The sequence below is a fragment of the Brachycentrus maculatus genome, unplaced genomic scaffold, assembly GCF_059751285.1.
Source record: "Brachycentrus maculatus isolate JH-2025_06_01 unplaced genomic scaffold, ASM5975128v1 h1tg000138l, whole genome shotgun sequence".
Classification (NCBI taxonomy): domain Eukaryota; kingdom Metazoa; phylum Arthropoda; class Insecta; order Trichoptera; family Brachycentridae; genus Brachycentrus; species Brachycentrus maculatus.
The window spans coordinates 781,097-803,801 of NW_028280891.1; the positions used below are offsets into that span (position 1 = coordinate 781,097).

At 31.0% G+C, this 22,705-nt stretch overlaps 1 protein-coding gene across 1 annotated transcript in view; it reads left to right on the plus strand.

Annotated features, from left to right (window-relative positions):
* The window catches only part of LOC148309159 (uncharacterized), a 466,414-nt gene that overhangs the window by 57,372 nt on the left and 386,337 nt on the right, over positions 1 to 22,705 (plus strand). Inside the window, exon 3 of the mRNA XM_088260540.1 lies at positions 10,236 to 10,296. The gene's annotated coding sequence lies outside the window, so the exon portion shown is untranslated. The remainder of the gene's footprint in view (positions 1 to 10,235; positions 10,297 to 22,705) is intronic.

A 22,705-nucleotide genomic window follows, 5' to 3' on the forward strand; every position in this document is an offset into this window, starting at 1 on the left:
CTTACAAAAATGTTTAATCCCAATCTCGAAAACAAAAGATGCGCTTGTATTGAGGAAGCTAAAATGTTGTAAACGAAAAGTTCGTACGGCGGTAATACTCAAACGAGGATATACTCAATAATTACCGATTTGTCACTTTCTTTTTATTACGCAAATTGTATGTATCTTCTTTTATTTATTTGACTATCACTCTAGGGATCAGTGCAAAGGCACCGTGGTATATCGGGTAGACATATATTCTGAAACTGGCGTTGCGGGTTCGTTTCCCGCATATTGCAAAATGAATTAAGTTATTCCTTAAAAGAGTACAATTTGTTCAAAACGTTTTAATTGTTTAACATAAATTCTGAAATTCATAAAATTACTTTTAAAACAGGTTTTTTGATGACGTTTTGTTTTTTTTATCAAACAGAAGTGTATGTATGAAAAATGTAGGATGGTGATATTAGGAAGGATGCAAAACTGAGATGAATATTGTGGACAAAATTAAGAAAGATGAAGCACAAATGTGGAGAAGGCGAAGATTGTTTTCAAAAACATTGCTATGGCGTTTTGTAAGTTAAATTTGAATGTTTGAAATTGTGTATTTTTCTGACGGTAGTCGAATATAAAAAATACTACTTTTTTCATCCCACCATACGTGTAGATGTCTCCAGTAAAGTATAATGAAGTCAAGCACTGTGTTTTGAGCTAGATTAATATATCTAGAAGTTTCAAGAATTTGAAAATGATCACTTAAACCAGCCTATGATGGTCGCAACCCCTGTAAATGCCCAGACTTCTTCCATGTTCTTCATCTTTGTTGAGATGTTAAAAAGTAATGTAAAAAATAACTCCTTATTAGAGATAATCCAGATTTGTGAATAAGTATTAAGATCCACTTAACGTGTTGTTAAAAACTATTTTAAGCTCTTTTTTACTTGGAACCTTGTTGCTCTCAGGCAGACTAGTCTCGTCCATCCGGGGTCGTAGATATTGGCCGTATTAGATAGAACGATTATTAACTGTGGTAGTGTGATGGTAATTGCAGCCTCAGAAATGCAAAGTAATAGCCAATAGTAACACTGTTATTTCCGAAAATAATTGCCCATTATTACAAAACGTGGCCCTATGAACCGAACAGAGGGCCATTCAAATTCAAACGGCAGATTTTTTTTCAATAATTAATTAATAATTCAGCTTAGTGTGTTTTAATTTTTGTTCATATATCTGTAGTTTCATTATTTTATATGGAGAATACTATGGAAGTCTGGGCATTTGCAGGGATTACGTCCATCATAGGCTTCTTTAAATGATCACTTTACACACGCGTTACATTCACCAATTCTACCTATGATTACTCCCATATAGATGGCAATTATAAAATGTGTTGCCGAAACTTCGTTCCATATTTTTCCCTTGACTTCTTTTTAATACCCAATAGTACATCGTGTCGCATCGTAACATTGCATCGATTCGATGCTTAGCTAACTTAGGAGCAAAATATTAAAAATATATAAAACTTATATGGGGCCCACCACGACATATCGGATCGAATATAGAGTGGATACCGCAGTAACAAAAAAACGCGCCAATAGTGTCAAAAATGAAGACTTAAAAAAGCATATCTGGCAAGAATCTACGAGGTAATAATGTGAGATCAAAGATGTTGTTAGGTTAAGAAGGTAACTAAGAAGACAATGGTTTGCGCATATAAGGAGAATGGAACCATCCACACTCCCTCACCTTGCACTGCACGTCTAACCCCATGGAAAACGACTCCTAGACAGACCACCATAGAGATGAATTGATTAACTAACGACGGATTGACAAAACTAGCCAAGGAGAAGGATAAAAAGAGTTTTGGTATTATTCGTCAAAACGAGATTTTTTTATAAACTTAAGTTTATCAAAAAAAAACACAAATCATTTTTTCAGAAGAAAAATTATCTTAGATTTTATTCATTATATTCCAAACAATCTAATTTTATTAAATAGCCACCATTTTACTTAATTTTAAACTGTACCATTGATTGATAAATATTTAGATATTTTTAAAAATAGCATACCTTATTTGTGACTGATCTCTAATTGCTTTTAATACCTTAATATCACGCAAAAATAAGGAAATATGAATGTCTTTTTTATGATTTATAATTACATACAATCTTTATGTTAATATAAGTTTTATAAATAACGTTCTTCCAATTTCAATAACCTGTTTCGAGAAATACTCTTACTTCTATGTTTAAATTGAAACTTTAATTTATACTTGATTTCGGATGTGTGTTATTAAACACCGGATAGAAAATACGTGAAAAAATAGACTCATCTCTCTTTGAAAATATTTTCATTTTGAATTATAACACTTTTTTAAATTGACTTTTTGATTCGGAGTTTTCTATAAGACAGCACGCTGTGATTTTAACTATTGTACCACATGATTTTTTTAGATGAATGGGTAACTAACTATGTTGTATGAATTATTTTATGAATTCCATTTCCTGCGTTCATATTAATGGAAAGGTGATTAAAATACATAAAGGTGAATGGTAGTAACTAATTTGCTTTGTAATTAATTAGATTTTGATGAAGAATACAAGCATATAGTACATACATAACACACGTATTTTATAAACATTTTATTTTATTTTATAGTATGCACACTTCTAAGTTTCGTAATGAAATACTATACGACTCCCTGTAAAATATGATTATATAACTAATACATTTCTGTTCTAGATTAGAACCCTAATTTTCTTCTTCTTGGTGTACTTAAGCCTTAAAGTCTATTTTTAAGAGGGATTAGACTTCTGCGATATCGATTCCCAACTGTTAATCCATCTCTTAGTGGTATGCCCGATAGTAGTCTACCATAAAGTTGGCCGTACAATGCGATGTGGAGGTGTTTGGATGGTTCCATTCTCCTCATATGAGCAAACTATTGTCTTCTTCGTTGCCTTCCTTAACTAACGACATCTTCGATCCCACGTATTTCCCTTTTCCTTGTGTTTCTTATAATATCTTTAACCCTAATAATTCAATAAACCTCTCTGCTTTTGCTTTACGAGACTTTCTATAATAGCGTTATCTACATACATACATATGTTAGTCAAGTCTTAATAGTTCATTAAAAATGTCGTTTACATTTACTTGAATGCTTGAAATATGACGATGATTAAATTTATTTAAAATTTATTAATTCAATATTTAAATAAGACCACTTTGAGTTTATTAATGTAAACATGACTAGTTTTGAGAACTACTAATGTTCTCATCAACATGTGGAAATACAGTACATTTTCATTACAATTTATGTTAATATATTTTGTTTTTACTTTATTTATAATTAACAACCTGCTATGAAATTTTACAAGAAAAAAAATGTTTTTGAAGATTAAGAGAATATGTTAATAATATTATTTTTATACACATATTTTGCAAATTCTAAATGAAATTCAGAGAATGTTCTAGATAAAGGAACAGTGGTTACATGAAAAATGATATAATTTAATTTGAAAGATACGTTCAATTGTGTACATATTAAATAGTTTACTCTATGCAGTATTTTTTAAATTATATTATTAAAGATGATGTAAAAACCTATATTACTTTGCAATAAATGATGCACGATTTTAATAGGTTTGTTTATTTTATAATTATCCTAGCTGACAGAAATCTATTAACTTTAAAAATTAATTATGATGTCTCAATGTACTGGCTTCTGCATCAAGTATCATTTCACTAGCGATCTAAGAAAATTATAAGGATAAGAGTAATATTAAAACGTATGATAAAAACATAATTTCCATACAAAAAATTTTATGTGTCTGAAAAAAATGTATAAAAAAATATGAAAAAGCCAATAGAGAAGAGGGAATAATCTCCAGGATTGAGAAATGTTTTTAGTTATTTTGCTTAAAAAGTTCTAAATAATCACAATTTTTTTTAAATGGAGAATCATTCTGTTTTTATTATTTACAAAAATACTTCAATTTTACACTATTTCTGTGAGCCTGAGTGGCTCATAATTAGAAATAGGTATCAAATTGTGGTAGAGTGGGTTCGAACTGAGAACCTCTGATTGAAAGGTTCGCGACACTAGCCACGGGACCACAACCCGACACGTATATTTTGTTTTTGTACAGAGTATCAAATGATTTTAATACGTTTCCAGCATACACACACACACGCACACACACGCGCACACACGCACACACACGCACACACACGCACACACACGCACACACACGCACACACACGCACACAAACGCACACACACGCACACACACGCACACACACGCACACACACGCACACACACGCGCACACACGCGCACACACGCGCACACACGCGCACACACGCGCACACACGCGCGCACACGCGCACACACGCGCACACGCACACACGCACACATACACATCTTATTACAATTTCCAAAAAGGTTGTTCGACTTCGTTTAAATCAAAAATTCTAATCATGAGTTTTTTTTATTAATAAATAATATTAAGGTGTGTTAAGTGATCACTTAAACCAGCCTATGACGGTCGTAAGCCCCGCAAATACCCAGACTTCCATATTCTTTTCCATCTACAATATGTTGGGAAGTAAAAAAACTAAAATGCTTTATTACTGTAAGATAACCTAGAAATATTTGTATTTTTTAAATTCACTTTATATTCTTTCTTTTCTGTGTAAGCAGAATGTTCCAGAATAACGCATGGCTGGATACAGCTAGTAAGATACATAAAATAATTTCGCAAACTCCAAAATTACCGGCATCTACAAAACAGGATTTTAGTAAGAACAGGAGCTTCCATTAAGAGCGATTGGAGGAATAAATAATTCTCTCTCGAAATCAAGACAGGTAGAATAATAGCATGTAAATAGTCGCCATGAACCAGGGTATCAGGATAATGGTGGGTAGAAGAGACTCGGTATAGCAGCCAGCCCGATGTGTTCCCATGCCAGCTTCACGCTATTTGAGTAACGACTCTCGCACGTACATGGCTCCAGCTGTGAAGGTGTATGCGTTTGACCCTACCAATCCATATGGACGATAATAATTGATTATTTCGTAGCCAGGTCTAAGCAAACATACGATTTTTTTCACGTGAGGTGTATTCTATTAGGTTCTTTTTTATTAACAGAGCACTAATTAAAAATGTAATGTATATTATTCAGGTTTAAGAGAATGTGTACAGTGAAAAATATACCATTCTAGTCATGATATATCATCATATCAATCAATCTTTCGAAATAAATTATTGGCAAAATTTAAGAAAAATTTGGTAAGGAATTATGAATGATAATCGCGATCATTTTTCGACTACAGATTACTATTTTATAGATAAACTAAAAAACACCTCCAGATTTTATTTTATATATTTTCATAGATGACTAAGTCTATTAAAAACATAAATATGGTAGTCTGGGTGTTTACAAAGCTGAAATATGTCATTGGCAAGTATTAGTAATCACTTAGTAATTACTTATATTAGTATCGGGTTGTTGTCTCGTGGTTAGTGTTGCGGACTCTTGAGTCAGAGTTTCTCGGTTCGAACCAACTCTACCACAATTTGATACCTATTTCTAATACTGAGCTGACTAGGCTCACAGAAATATTATAATGATTAAAGAAAACACTTGTTTTTTACCACTTGAGTTTTATTATTGACTACATGTTTCAGAAGTTAAACTTCCATCATTCAGGTCTGTATAATAACTAAAATATAAAATATAAAATTGTTCTATAAATAAGGAGAGGGGAAAGTTAGGGGGAGGGGGTTAGTCAGTTCTGAAACATGTAGTCAATGATAAAACTAAAGTGGTAAAAAACAAGTGTTTTCTTTAATCATTGTAACATGTCTTACCACAAAGTTAATGCCGAAACAATAAATAAAATACAGAAATATTATATTAAAAAATTGAAGTATTTTTATAAATTATAAAAACACAAATGTTTTTTTTTAATAAATAAAATAAAAATATAACTTTATACATTTACCATTCTACTCAAGATTAACAAGCACCTTACTCAAATTTCAAAATATTGTACATACTTAAAATGTCGTACAGAACATATTTTTAAAATAAAATATTTTTAGCAGAAGAGCCCCCTTGTATTTGATAAAGTGGTACATTATTTATTGAAAAATATATTACAAATATGAGTGGTGTTAGATATGGTGTAATATGTTCCGTACAGCTCTGTGTGTAATTTATCAGAATAATTGGTTCTTAGGAAGGTTTGTTACAGACTGAATTAATAATATCACAAACGTTTTTGAAATTAGTTGACCTATTGTTGCATTACTGGGATATTAGTTTCTTGTCTATATTTCCAGAAAATGAAGAAAATTAACAGGTTTAAGAAAAAAGAACGATAAATTGAAAGTTTTCCTGGTTAATTTGAAATAGTTACAAATACCATATTACGAATTTTCGACCAAAATTACAAAATTGTGCATTTGCTTTGAAATTGAATATTAAATCAAATTGTATGCATATTTTTTTTATCTTTCTATCTTCATTAATTTATTACTCTATTCTTTCAATTATAACAATCAGCAGAGTAGTGGTTCTGGCTGAGCTCTCTCAGGCTCTGTATAGAGTGATCGCTTAATCCAGCCAAATGCCAGGTTTTAAGCCCTGGGAGTATCAGACTTCCATTTTCTATAAAGAGGAATAATAGGCGTTTCATATCAAGTTATTATTATTATTAAAACCCTTATCCGCACCCCAATGGTGCATAGGGCACTGCTTCATATAAATGCAGTGTTATCTTGATCGTTTCCGCATGAAGGAAAGGTGATCAGCCCTCCGCTTCAGGTACCAATCCAAGGTAATATTGAATAAATATTACAGTGAAAAAATCACTTATATTTATTTGACCCCCCCTGGGAATCGAACCCGGGACCTCCAGAACGGTAGCTGAGCGTGCTGACCATTACACTACAGAGGCGGACAGCTATCAAGTTAAGACACCTTTAAATCGACATCTCATCCGTAGGGTGTATAATGCAGTGCTGGAAATAATAATTATATAAATATTGTTAATATGTTTGTAATAAGGGTCAAAAAAGCGAAAACATAGCTTTCATCGATCTTTAGTAATTTCTGAGATTTAGATACGTTGCATTCATGATTACTTTATTCGGCCTTATCACTTGCTGGTTCCCTCCAATTGCATAATAAATTCGTAAAATATTTTATCATGCATTTATTACATACATGGTGTTGTAATTTATTACATAAATTTTTTTCTTATAAAAGACAATGAAAGAAACGTAGATCTAATCTAGAATGTGCTTCAAATAAAAAGGAACAATTTTTTGAAAAATATTGTACAGTATGTTTGAAATATTACAATCAGTATTTTTTGTTTTTAATATTACATTTTAGGTAGGTACCGAATATTGTGAGATAAAAAATTGGTACCCAGAGTTGTGGTTTGTCTATGCATTTTGCAACAGTCAATGACAAGCGAGAGATTCATATTGATTGATAAATATCTATGCCCATTATTTATCATGAGTTTATATTTCAAATAGGGAATGCCAAAAAAAGACTTTAACAAATCGCTCACTCCTTTCAAGAACGTCATAAATCAAAAAACTTGATTTTTCTGGAGAACGTTTTTAAAGTTTAAAAATATAATACAATGTATTAAAATAAATATCAAGCCACTTATTGAACTTTTAACTATCTTTTTAGTTAAAACCTAAAGGTTTTTTTTCCATTTGAAAAATATTTAGTATATTTAAAAAAATAATTAAACAATACCTTTTCTTCAAAATGCAAAAACACCACTTTCTGCCCTGTAGCGAGTAAATATTAAGTTAAAAATATGCCGCTTTTGCTGGGATACAGCACATTTTCTGGGCATTCCGAAAACACGCACTGGAAATGGAAATTGACGATTTTCGATTTATGACGTTCTTGAAAGGAGTGAGCGAAATGAGTAAGAAATTTTATGATTTATTGTTTAATCAAATGCAGTAAGCTTGTTAAAGTTGTAAGGAAAAATAAATTTGTAGTTACTTTCTCGTAACATGATATTTCGCGATCGGTAACTTTTAGATTCGCTTTGAGAATTATGTAGTATCTGCAAAAAATAAAAAGTGATAAAACGTGAAATTTATTGAGTTAGACAAACAAGAAAATATACTCTGGTTATTTTTTACAAACATTGAATAATTGAGAAAGACCGCGGAAAACAAAGAAAATATAGTATTTTAAATATTTCAAAATGTTCAGGTTAGGAGTCGGAATAATCGGCGTATTTGTATGAGAAGATGCATGAATATGGAAGAGGAAAAGTCTAAGGTAGATAAAATAAAATGAATTCTATGTTTGGTAAACGCTCTCCGCTACTTCCACATTCACGCATCTGCTATTCATACCCACTTTATACTCCAAACAAGTATGAAAAGTATTTGATCATGCCGAGTTTTATTATAATTTTCTTGTGATAAAAAGGTACCATAAACGGAAATTTTGCACTTAAGACATTTTTCTTAGATCGTGCCGATTAGTCTTTTAAGATAAAGTTGCGCTCATCAATAACGAATGACCAATGACGACTCTATATTACAATAGTTATTTAAAAATATATATTAATTATTTAGAAGGTACATTCATGGTTTTATATAAATATCACGCGTGTCAAATGTGAGTAGTTCGGTGCTAAGGATAAAAAAATGCTACATTAAAATTATGTTTTTTTAATTTTATTTTCAATTTATTAAAAAAACGGTGGTATTGGATTGAGTTTTGTATAAGGGAGAAGTTTGAATAAAGTGCGTTTTTAAACCAACCCTTAAGAGCTGACGCTCGTCTACATAAAATACGAACACCTATTTTTCTTTTAGATGGGAATTGCATTTATATTTTGCCTTGCTTATTATGAACAACATTTATAGATCATTTAGTGGATTTTTTATCTTGCAGCTAAAAAAGAGCATTATTTCAATTTTTTTGAGAATAGGAGGAAGAAACTAGCGTGGACCAATCAGGAACTTTTCAGCATTTCCTCATTGCTGGGAGGAAACTACGTAAAAAAAACTTTCTGCTCCACTAGAAGTGGGTTCGGCATTTTGTGTCCTAGCTTGGTTTATGGTGCCAAAATCCTTCACTATTTTTAACATATGTATATGTTACCACCTATCGTGACAGTTCCTTATGAACTTCCAATGTCGGATAGGTCCTCAGCCAGGCTCATACAACGCATCTCAAGCTGTTGTTTTTGAAAGCCAAAATGGGGGCAACTGATGAGGGACATTCTTTTTCTCTGATATTTCCTTTTTTTATTTCCTTTTTTCTCCATACCTAAGCAATTCGAACGATTCCTAATCCGGTCTTCCCACTGCATTATTCACGTTCGAATTAGTGACTTGGACTGTATATGTATCATATGTAACATACGGTAGACTGTACTTATTACCACGTTACACTATTTCCACTACAACAGCTTGACTCTGATTAACCTTTCCCGTTACCGTAATTGAAATTTCCAGTTAAAATTGGCCACTATGAATATTATTCATACTTCACATAAATACGTTATATACCGACAGTGTAAGTTAAAAGCTAAAATCACGTATGGCCGCAATGGTATTTCGCGTGCGCGTACAGGCATAGTGTGCGTGCACATAGAACCTTGTGAGATACAAGGCCATAGGTCATCCGAGTCAACTGGTCAGCCGTGTTTTAGATGCAAAGCAGAGTACAATTAAAATTACATGGATCTAATTTACAACCAGGATTAACGGTTCCCTATTAATATTTTTCTTATTTTTTTTTATTTTACTTGGTAAATACCACTTAAAATGCTATTATGGCACTTGTTTTGATGCATTCAGCATCATTATCAATCATTGTAGTTATGCTAAATACTTCAAAAAGATTGTCATTATAGATAATGGTATTTACGAAATTTAATAAAATTGTTTGAGTTAAAAATGAATTTTAGCACAAAGTGACTGCCGAAACAATTAATGAAATATTGTTTTTTTAAAACATATTATGAAATTTATTCAAAGCTAAAAGTAATTATTCTAACTATCATATAAAAAATATCATAAGAAAGAAGATGGAAGTCTTATAGGGCCCATGACTTGGCATTTCACTGGCTTAAGTAATTACTCTGAACGTCTGTGTAACGATCACCATTTTGCACATTATTAAACATCCATATTGCATAAACCTTATGTTTTGTTAAAATCATCAAAGTAAGAAAAATTTCTTTTGTTTCAGATACAGTGTGGAAACTGATGATATCTTTAAGTGCATATATCACAAGAAAGGAATACGAAATGTAAGTTCTACAAAAATAATATTTTATATTTTAATTTGACTACTTTAATACATACATACATATATCACTCATGGCAGTTTTCTTTTAAAATAAAACAAATATCTTAAGTTGTTATTTTATTACATAAATGCCGTCACCACAAAGAAAGAACAAAACTTTAAATCTTACTTTTACTAAGAAAATACTTTGTATAGAATATACTATAAAAACTAGATCATACAGTTTTTTGGAAATCCACAAATGCTAAAAAGAGGCTTTGTTTTTTGCACAACTTTTCTCACTTATTTTAAAAATCATTCTATCATATATATATTATTAAATAATTCGAGCCAAAATAGATTTTTACTATCTCCAGAAAAATGGGTTTTTGTAACATTTGCAGTTTTTTCATAGATCTTCAATTATAATTCTATAACTGTATATTATTTAGGGTAGGTAACATGAACTCTTCATCTATTATTCACTTTTTACTAAAGCAAATTCCCTATTTAATATTTGATCTATAATTAAAATTCTAAACGATAGGTTTAAAAAATAAAATCGTGATTAAAAAAACATTTTACGATTACTCCTGGAGCTTATGACTTCATTAATTTGTAAACGCGTATTTGAATAAAACAACTCGTTCGTCTGTAAGAATTTTACACGCTATTTATTCAGAAAAGAAGGTTCTATTGGAAGTACCTAATAAATATTACAATAGATGGGATAATCGTGCTTAAAATATTACTGATTGGCTGATTAAACTACTATAGAACCTATGGAAATAATGATTAAAAAGAAGAAAAAAACCATTTTATAATAATAAAGATAGTTAATTGAAATAACTTCTTACTCATATCTTTTTGAAATTATGTGAAGTATGCAGAAGTGTGACAAATATATTACTTCATCTTCTGTCAAAATACCTGTAAAATTAAAAACACATTACTATTTGTTTATTGTGCTGTTTCTTATTTGAAATATTTTTCTTTGAAATATCTTAATTTTTCAATATTTTGTTGCGTTATATTGTTTCTTATTTTTCTGGTATAAAATTATTAAAAATGGCTTAATACGTTAATTAATATGGCATTAAAAATAATAATATTTGAAAATAATAAAAGACTATGTCTTGGTTACCTGAAAAGATAGTCAAACGTTCTTTGAGGTGGATCAGACAAGTGAAACAAGTAGATGACGAGAGAATAGCTAAGGTTTACGCTAATTGATAAACGTGAATAGGAGAACAGAACGAGGGCGGTTAATAAAGACTTGTCTTGTCTTGAGAAAAATCTGGTCATGTCAAAAGTGTACGTAACCGGAGAGCATGTATGGCTAGATGTATGGATGTAGAATAATGTAATCACTAAGATTATGTTTATCAGAAATGTTGTAACTAAATCATACTCAATTAAAATCAAAATCATGACAGTCGCCATGGCGTAGTTGGGTAGACGCTTGACTGTAAAACTGTGGTCGCAGGTTTGATTCCAGCCAATTACAAAATGAATTCAAGAAATATATATATATATATATATATATATATATATATATATATATATATATATATATATATATATATATATATATATATATATATAGCGGATGAACAATTACGTACATCTTTATAAGGTCTCCATAATATAAAGTTTTCTAAATTACTGTACGCCCTTTTCCGCTTTCCTCCGTCGATACATCTCGTAATAATAAAATGTTATTTAAAGTTTAATGACGCTAATCAAACGATGGCGTGATCTAATTAGCAAAATCGCGATAGTTATGGATAATAAAATGTAAGAAGTTGACCATAATAGCCAAATATAAATATGTAGCGCCACGGGATTCGAACCCCGGCAAGGCCTTTCATTAAATCGCCGCTTTCGGTGTAATCTCCCAAATGTTCGCATCACGACTGGACGCAGACGAGCCGTTCTAGTATACAACAGCACACAACAGGTCTATTCGATTAATTTGTAATGTAGGAAATTGTTTAAATATTTAATTAAATATTTCGATGTATGGAAAATTTTAATTTTAACTTTTTACGCAATTAATGAGCTACGAGCTTATTGTAAGCTCTTAAAGAAACTTTAAGAGAGGGTACCGCAGTTAAAATATACAAAATGCTTGCCTTTTTACATTTTTGTTTTTTTTTTTAAAGATTTTCTTTATTTTGTCCTAGTAAAGGTGAATTATTCATTAATAATGTCAAATGTAGGCTTACTTAACTAAGCGATTTTATAACATCATTCTAAGTAGGTACTTAGTATTTTATAATTGCCTGATAATTATTAAAATCATTTATTTTTTTTCGCCGATATCGCTCACTCCTTTCAAGAACGTCATAAATCAAAAATCGTCGATTTCCAGTTATGCATGTTTTAGGAATGCCCAGATAATGTACTATAACCCAGCAAAAGCGGCATATTTTTTACTTAATATTTACCCGCTACAGGGCAGAAAGTGTTGTTTTTGCATTTTGAAGAAAATGTATTGTTTTATATTTTTTTTTAAGTATACTAAATATTTTTCAAATGGAGAAAATACCTTCAGGTTTTACCTAAAAAGATCTGTTGCACAGTAAACAGTTCAATAAGTGTCTTGATATTTATTTTTAATACATTGTGTTACATTTTTAAACCTTAAAGACATTCTCCTGAAAAAATCAAGTATTTTGATTTATGACGTTCTTGAAAGGAGTGAGCGATATGTACAAATTTGAAATAAAAATATTAATAAGTTATAGTGTTCAACCCAAGATCTCCGCATACATAAGTACTCGGGGATTATTTCGATTCCTGACTGACTGCTTTCAAGTATTTGGTAAACTTGATCACGTCAAATTTTTCTCGGTCTTCCTCTGGCTCTATTTCCAAATTCTTTCGTCTTATAATTGTACATATTTTGACATCTCAACATAGATGAAGAAGAATATGAATGTCTTGGTTTTTACAGGGCTTCTGACCTGTCATAGGCTGCGCCAAAAAAAGCTATTTTATCGATTTTTTATCAATGATACCTCATATGGGGTATATACATACAAATAGTTGGAAGCAAGTCTTCAATACATGTGCGTTATTCTCTGTTGGCCGGAGGACTATCTACGAATGTACGAAATATAAAATTTAAATAAATAAACGACTTTAGCCCCGTAAAGACACGGTATAATATTATTTATATGCCACTTTTATCAATTCGTTTACGTAAAAAGGCGTATAATTAATTTAAATTGAATATATTAAAGATAAAACCATATACTGCGTTATCTTATGGGAATCTACATACGTTTATTTGAAATTTATTAAGTTGAATCTCGTTTAGTTTTCTCCACATAAATTTTTCATGTTTTTAAAATCAGCACAGTATATATGTAAATATATCGGTTTTAAGAAATAATATTTCATTGCTCTCATTCGGTTATTGTCTACATTTTTCTTTATTTAAAAAAATAAAAATATGGAAATGTGAATGTACATATCGCTCACTCCTTTTAAGAACGTCATAAATCAAAAATCGTCAATTTTCAGTTGTGCATGTTTTCGGAATGCCCAAAAAATGTACTATATCCCAGCAAAAGCGGAATATTTTTAACTTAATATTTACCCGCTACAGGGCAAAAAGTGTCGTTTTTGCATTTTGAAGAAAAGGTATTGTTTAATTATTTTTTTAAATGTACTAAATATTTTTTAAATGGTGAAAAAACCTTCAGGTTTTGCCTAAAAGGATCTGTTGCACAGTAAAAAGTTCAATATAGTAAGTAGTAGATATAATAATATAACACGCTCCATGTAATTCAATGTTTACTTTGTGTAATACCACTTAACTACACAAAGTAAACGATGAATGATAAGGAGAGTGTTACATTAGTAAATAGTAACTCACCGAAATTTTATTCTTCCTCTTTCGAAACGGACCCGTCTCTTCGTCAGGATAATCACTATATATAAAAAAATTAATCAAATTGTTTGAATGATTATCAAAGTATGTATCGAGTAAAATGTAGTTTTAGAGGGATTTCAAATCCACATTAAGGTCTTCTTTTTCTTCTTCTAACCCTTATCCGCACCCAATGGTGCATAGGGCACTACATCATATCAACGCAGTGTTATCTTTATCGTTAATTTCATGAAGGCTAAGTGATCAGCCTTGGGTTTCTTGTTCCAGTCCGGGGTGATTTTTTTATAAATATGAGAGTGAAAATCACAGATCACCTAAATTTATTTTGCCTCCCTAGGAATCAAACCCGGGACATCCAGCACGGTAACCAAACGCGCTGACCTCTACACTACGGAGGTAGATATCGGTACGTTAAAGAATTCAGGTCTAGGTAGATTAAAGAATTCAGTTTTTCAGTGTCTAACGCTCGCCATAAATATTATTTTGATACTATTTTAAAGATGCGACAAAAAATGTTACTTTTCTATTCTAAAATGTCATCTCGTTATCTTTATCTCCGTTCCCAGCGTTTACCGACTTCGGTAACTTCTCTCTCGGCATTTGTGACTACATACTTCTCTAATGGTCACTTTAGATACAAGGAAGACAATTAATTCTTCTTCGAGACAGCATCTTTCAATTCAGATAAGAATACGTATCTCACTGGCTTCATCGCGGAGGAAATCGAACTATTGTGCTGTGAAGAAGTATCGTTCCGGGGAAAATTAATTACCGAAATGTTCATAAATTATTACCGTCTAAAATGCCTTACAATATAAAAAAAAATCGTTCTAGACACACATATGTACAGTGAACGCTTACATATAATATGCGTTTATGTTGTATTTCTATACTTCAAAAAACATATGAATGTATACATTTAAAAGATCCCGATACCACCCTTCTACGTATGAAACTAACAGCACTTTTAGTTGCAACAAAATACTTTTAGAAACAACAAAAAAAAACTTTAATTAGCAACAAAAAACCAAATAAAACTCCATTTCTTATATATTCGCAAATTCGGAAAAAAATATTTTTCATTTTCAATAAATATTATTCTATAATTTAAATAACAGAATTTCAAAAATCAATTTAAAAAATATGAAAAAACTTGATTGAAAATTTTTTTTTTTATGAAAAGTGTTCCCTTTCAAAATTCAAATGACAAAATTGTACACACAGATTTGAAAAAATATAAAACAGCTTCATTGATTTTTTTATGTAATGGAATTTAGCGTTCGAGCAAATAATTTTCAAAAAATATTTATTTATGATATAAACGACAATTTTTAGCACGCCACCAGAAAAAAAAAATTAAACATCTTAATAGAAAATACAATATTTCTTTTGTATTAACAAAAAAATAGCAATCATCTCGATTTTAAGAATTTTATCGAAACGAGATAGATAAAACTTTTCTTCTTTTTTAGAGTTTGAAGATGTGAATCGAAAGAAGGTGCCTATCTTCTCTTGTAGAAAGTTGACTCCGCCCACCACATTCGAATCCTTGTATTCATGCACAATAAATAAACCTGGGGCATGTTTTTACATCGGTGTTATAATCGATTTCAAAATTATTTGGAATCGATACTACTTGTAATATCTATGGATGTTTAAAAAAGTGTGAATCATATTAACCTTTTTGCGGTAAAATTCTGCTAGTAAAATATCGTTTTTTTTTCCTTGAGAAAATGTACTCAAAATAATTTTATTTGTTTATTCGGCCATACTTATAAATACCATAAAATTCTTTAATGTATTATGAACATATGGTAAATCAAAACACGATTTGTGTTTGCACAAAATTTTACCATCAATTTTGTGACGTTAGGTTCCGAACCCAGATTATTTTACATACTACATTATTTTTTAATACACTTTAGTGTGAATGACTTCACGTAAATGTTCTGTGAATTCCAAAATAATTTCAAAGAAAGAAAAATATGTATCTTTATCAGATTATTTACAACATATTGAGTGATCACTTTACACACGTAAAACATTCACCGATTCTACCCATTCTAATCATGGGTGGAATTTGATGAATGTTACACACTTTGATTGCCGTCCGGAAAAACTGTATTTCATGAGATAACCAAACTATAAATTTTATTTTAACTGTACTTATAACTGCGTTTTAACTATGCTAAGTGCATCTTTAGTTTTAATATAAATATTTATCACGCGGTAACGCGTGATCGGACATCGGCTGACGAGTCGGATCACGCGTATACGCGTGACCGGCAATCAACGTGTTAAACCAGCGTATTACGGTCGTAAGCCAAGTAAATGTCCAGATATCTACATATATTCTTCTTCATCTTTGTTGAGATGTCAAAAAAATTTAAAAGTTTTTAACCACAATTGATAAACTAGGCTCGGGAGAAAAATAAAGCATGATTTCATCACAGCTTCCCATTAGCGTTGCATTTCGTGTAATACTGCCGGTAAATCAACCCAAAAACATTCATTTTTTTTTCATTACAGATAGTAATTTGAATAAAACGGTATATCTTCTAATTGCCGACCTAATGCTTGGTCGTGTGTGAACGGACGGACTATCCTCACAGTTGAACCTATTCCACTATCGGTCGTTCGGGCCGGACACACGTACGATTTTTACTTAAGCGATGTTCATATATAAACATTATTTTCAATAATAATAATTATTCTGAATTTGCCAATCACCTAATGGAAAATAATCACACATATGATAACAATAAAGGACTAAATACATATATCACATACATCACCTACCTCTTCCGAATTTTTCCCATTTTATACTACAATATTTTACATCCAAATCTATATTCATTACTTAATAAAAATTATGACTTTTTTGTCAACATTCATCAACAAATTACTTTTTTGGTCACTCTTACAAATTAACACAAGTTCAAAATTTCAATTTTAACAGTTTTTATTTGATCTTTTTGTATGTATTAATATTAAGGAATTTAGAAAGTGGAGTTGTTTTATAACAATGCCAATGGTGGGTCCAAGCTTTGGGTGAAGAATAATTTATAGAGGTAATAGTACATTAAATAAATTACTCACATGCTAGAACAGTAATGTGTAAACGCTTTTAAATACGGATGCATGTTTATCGGCAGCCATAAAACTAACTCCATTGTTAGATTACATTATACTGAAAATCAAAATGGATCTTTAGTGCCGTCTTAAATCTGTTCTCTCGGATGTTAAACTATCATTATGGACGCTGGCTTGTAAATTATTTAGTTTTAAATGAGTCCGAAAGGATCAAGAAATAGGATTAAAGATAACGCTTTGTATGTATACTGAATACTGTATAATAATTAACAATAAAATAATAGATTTCAATAAATCAACAATATTTAAGTGTTTTGAAAAAAATTCTAGATGAATGCAAGATTTGATTCAAATACCAAATGTCTTTTTTAAAAAACATTGTTTAAATATAGAAATCGAAAACTGAAAAATATCACTTTTTGTATTAATCAACGAAAATACAATATCCAAATCAATAAATAAGATATTTTTTCGATATATCAACATCTATGTTGAGATAATACTAAATTAAAAAATAAATATATGAAAACCTCTTAAATAGAGTAAATATAGCCTTTATGAACATAAAATAAACACATGACTCAAATTTACGCAAGTATTCAATAGACTTTAATTTTTTATTATTACAAATTTGAAATATCAGCCACATTTTATAAAATTTCATCTACCACATCCATGGTTGAAATTTCTTCGTTATTTTTAAACCTTCACCCGCACCTGATAATGCATAGGGCACTGCATCATATGAGCGCTGTATTATCTTGATCGTTAACACATGAAGGAAAGGTGATCAGCCCTCCGCTTCAGGTACTATTGTAATATTGAGTAAATATTACAGTGTAAAAAATAACATTTATTTATTTGACCCCAAGTGGGAATCGAACCCAGGTACGGTACGTACTTCCTACACGGTAGCCGAGTGTGCTGAAATGTTTCTATGTTTAACCTGAAAATATTGTTTTCATTTTTATTTTACTTAACTATAAAATATTTTATTTAACTGTTTGCAAAGATAGATTTGTGAGGGGTTCTATTCTCTTTATATACCTCTGCAGAGAAGCAACGTGATGGTGAGTTAGTTATTATTATTGTTTTTTTTTTACCAAAGTAATACAAAGTTTCACATGATTCCAAATAACGAAATATTGATTTTTTTAAGGGAATAACCCGCAAAGCCTTTATTAGAGGCTTGTCAGCTGGTTGGATAGTAAGTATAGGGGAGGTAAATGTGAAAATTACATCACAGACACCCAGACCAATTGAAAATAAATCTTTCTTGAAATTATTTTGCACTTAGCGGGAATCGAACCCGCGATGATTAGAACCAGTTTCGCAGTCGAGCGTCTACCCAATTACGCCACGGCGCCTGTCCATGTAAAAAATATAATATATTGCTTATTTTAATAACATTTTATAAATATTTCATGTAAAATATTGCGTAACATTCACTTTTAAAAATATAATATAATATCTGGATATATCGAAAGTAAATATTATAATTAATTCGACGATTTATAGCACCGGTGCAGTTCTCTTCCTGTCAAACCGCCTTCAAGACAGGTGTATAGATGAGATTCTCGCCTAGGCTTCATACTACTTTACTGCCGCGGCTTACCGATAAAATCACGTTCAGTAACAGGGCCCTTCTCGATGGGGCGAACCATTTCTATGGTGACGTATTTTTGCCGGGATAGTTTGATATGATCTTTTTGCTCGTGAGCGTGATTTGACGGACGTTTGACTAGATTAGCTGGGCGATTACAAGTAGTAATATAATAGTTACCATGGCGACCGCGAGAAGAGTAAACACAGGTGAGGCCGGGCAGTGCCCTGGGTATTAGAACACTGCGCCGGTTATGAATTTGAAAAAATAGATCTGTATATTTTTTTTATTTATTTAATATGGTTACAAAAGTTTTTTACAATTTTATTTAATTTTCTAAACATTTCTACTAACAATCTAAAAATTAAAAACGCAGTTCTCTCGAATAAAGAAACTGAGCTCTTGTGCTTGGAGAGGGCCTTACACTTGTTAGTTATGTTTTTTGGTAATACAATTTATTAATAGCTATTATTTTCTTTTTCGTTTTAATGTTATTTGTAGAAATATATTTAACCATTTCTTTTTATGAATAATTAGTTTAAAAAATATATTTTTAATATTAATTTTGATAAAGTTTGATTTAAGTATTTAACATAATTTCAAACATTACGTCATGCAACATTTCTGGTTTATACAAATACTTCTTCACAAATCTAGATTATCTCCACGAATCAGAGCAAGACTTAGGAAAACTTAGCATGACCAAGTATTTGAAAAACTTGAAAATTTTATTCAATTAAATGCCTTTTGTATGATACATGTGAATTGAAAACATAACATATTATAAAATTATTCAAAGAAAAAGTATTTTATCATTAATTAAGTATAAACAATAAACGTTGAGTGTAAATCCTTCTCCATGCACAAGAGCTTGGTATTTTTTTAGAGAGGCATAGTTTTACTAGTATAAGAGATATGTTGAAAGTAGAAATGTCTAGAAATTTTTTATTTTGAAAAGAAATTCCCCGCAAAGCCTTAATTTTAGAGGCTTGTCTGCAGTGAGGATAGTTAGGATGGGGAAGGTTAATGTGAAAAATACATCACAAACAATTAAAAACATATTTAAATAAAATATATCTTGAATTCATTTTGCAACTGTCAGTTTCATGCGATGCCAGTTTCGCAGCCGAGTGTCTACCCAACTTATCTTTGGCCAGCCACAGCACCTATCTTTTGTATTTTTTTTTCAACAATATTTTTTTAGGTTAACACAATTTATAAAGAGACCAAAGGTACACGTGTGTCAAAATATCGTTTTTAGTCAAACATAAAAATGCCTTAATAATAGGTGACATTTCTTAATTGTATGGATGTGGAATCGCAGTCATGGACTTGCGTTTTTTTTTCGTCGCAAAACTAGTCGGTTGGGGCACGCCTTACGAAACGAGGACTCATATGGACAAGCGTACGTGTATACACGCTCTGGTGGCGATAAACTGCATTCTGCGGAGCGGGTTACTTGATTATTAGTTTCGGCGTCACGGTAATACGGCGAAACTTGGCCGGCTAATTGCTGGCGTGATTTATGTATGCGAGATGTCCGTAAATCATTTTCGAACAAACGAAAGAAAGCGACTTTTTATCCAACATAACATGCAAAATCAATGATTCCCACAATATTTATATTTTTATATGCGAGTATGTTCACCAATAAATTTTAATAATATGCTATCGAAAATGCAGTTTTTTTATTATATTAATCTTTCGAGCGGAGAAAGTACATACAAATATAAACAAGTATTTAAGAGTTTATCGATCGGAATGTTTTTAACAAAACTTACAAAAGCAAAATAACAAAAAAATCTTAAAAATCATAGATGTCTCAACATGAAAAAATCAGTATTTTTTTTTGACATCTTAACATAGACGAAGAGGAATGTGGAAGTCTGGGCATTTACGGGGCGTACGATTATAGGCTGGTTAAAGTGATCACTTTACCCACGTGTAACATTCACCGATTCTACCCATGATTGACAACCACACTACTCAAATTAAAAATAAGAAAATTAACTCCTATTATTGGATGTAATCCAGATTTGTGAACAAGTATTTGGACACAATCAAACTGTTGTAAATAATAATTTTAAGTGACAAGAAGCACGATGTCTGTCATGGCATTAATAATATACTTTCAAAAATTCAGTTTTCTTACTTTTTTAATTTAGCGAATGGAGAAAGTAGGTACATACAAATATGGACAAGTATTTAAGAGGTTATTACATTTAGTTTTGTTTTATACAAATCTCTTAATTATTTTAAAATCTAGGAAAAATCCAATTATTTATTGATATCTCAACATAAAAAAAAACAATAAATATTCGATGTGACAGTAGCTGTTAAGAAGCACGCGGTCCGTCATGAGCAAAGTATTGGTTGGGATGCTGTAACGTTCAACACATGAAACCACCATTTGAAGATAATTTAATTTTAATTTTAATTAAATCAGGTGTTACTAATTTTTTTAAGCGAAACAATATTAAAATTCAATTTGGTATAATACTTTTCTTAAGTAAAAAGATAAATAATTATTAAAATAATTAACTAACTAACTAGTTACCCTGGACTGATACCTAAAGCGGACTGGCACCTTTTGTTCATGTGTTAATGATCAAAATAACACTGCAATGTATATGATGCAGTGCCCTATGTACCATTGGATGCAGATAAGAGTAAGGAGAAAAAAATTATATTATAATAGGAAAAAAATATCGCTCACTCCTTACAACATAGTCATATATCAAAAAACCTGCTTTTCAGGAAAACGTTTTTAATGTTTAATGATATAATAAAATGTATCAAAAATGAATATCAAGCCAATTATTGAACTTTTTAACAGATATTTTTAGGTAAAACCTGAATGTTTTTTTCTCCATACCAACCTTTTCTTCAAAATGCAAAAACAACACTTTTTGCCCTGTATCGCGTAAATATAAAGTTAAAAATATGCCGCTTTTGCTGGGATATAGTTAATTTTTTGGGCATTCTGAAAACATGCACAGCTGAAAATCGACGATTTTTGATATATGACGTTGTTGAAAGGAGTGAGCGATATAAGATAATACAGTTTTGAAATAATTGTGATGGATTACTCTTAATCCCGACATCGCGTAACTTTTTGTCTATACTTCTTTAAACGCCGCATTATTTATTACCCCGTCCGCCATCTTCTCTCCGTTTGAGCGAAATGACGTAAGTAGTGCTCTCGATCGTAGTATCTGCCTACCCCTATATGGACAAGCCACCTCTGTAGATAGTCATCCCCGTTACCAGATCCAGAAACGGGATATCTATTTCTGAGACGAAACGGAGAATGTTTATTGCTGCTCCGAAGATGGGTCGCAGCAGATCGGCGAAACGTCGACACTCAAAGGACGACAATCATGTTTATCTTATATTTATTTTGACGAGTTAGCGATTTAACTTCCGCTTGTAAATGCAGTTTTAAAAAAATTGCGGTAATTTTTCACCACGGAGGCGGACTTCTGTATAGTTTGAGATCTCAGCCTTAAAAGTACCATTTATCTAATAAATTCCAATCGTCCACTCTTCTCAATATATATGTATCCACGTTTCCATTCCTTGAACACATACCTCCTGCATATTAAAATTATTATTATCAAAATTATGTCAAAATAAAATCTGGAACAAAGGCAAAATAAAGTAATTGGTGAATGATCAAGAGTTAATATCATGAAAATTGTATAATGTTTATATTCTTAATTTTTCTCTCTTTTTTGTGTGTATATTAGGTTCAAATGGTTAAAAATAATGAAATATGTATTAAAAAAGAACCACACTGACAAGACAAAGTGGCTTGGTGGGTCTCTGCAAAAA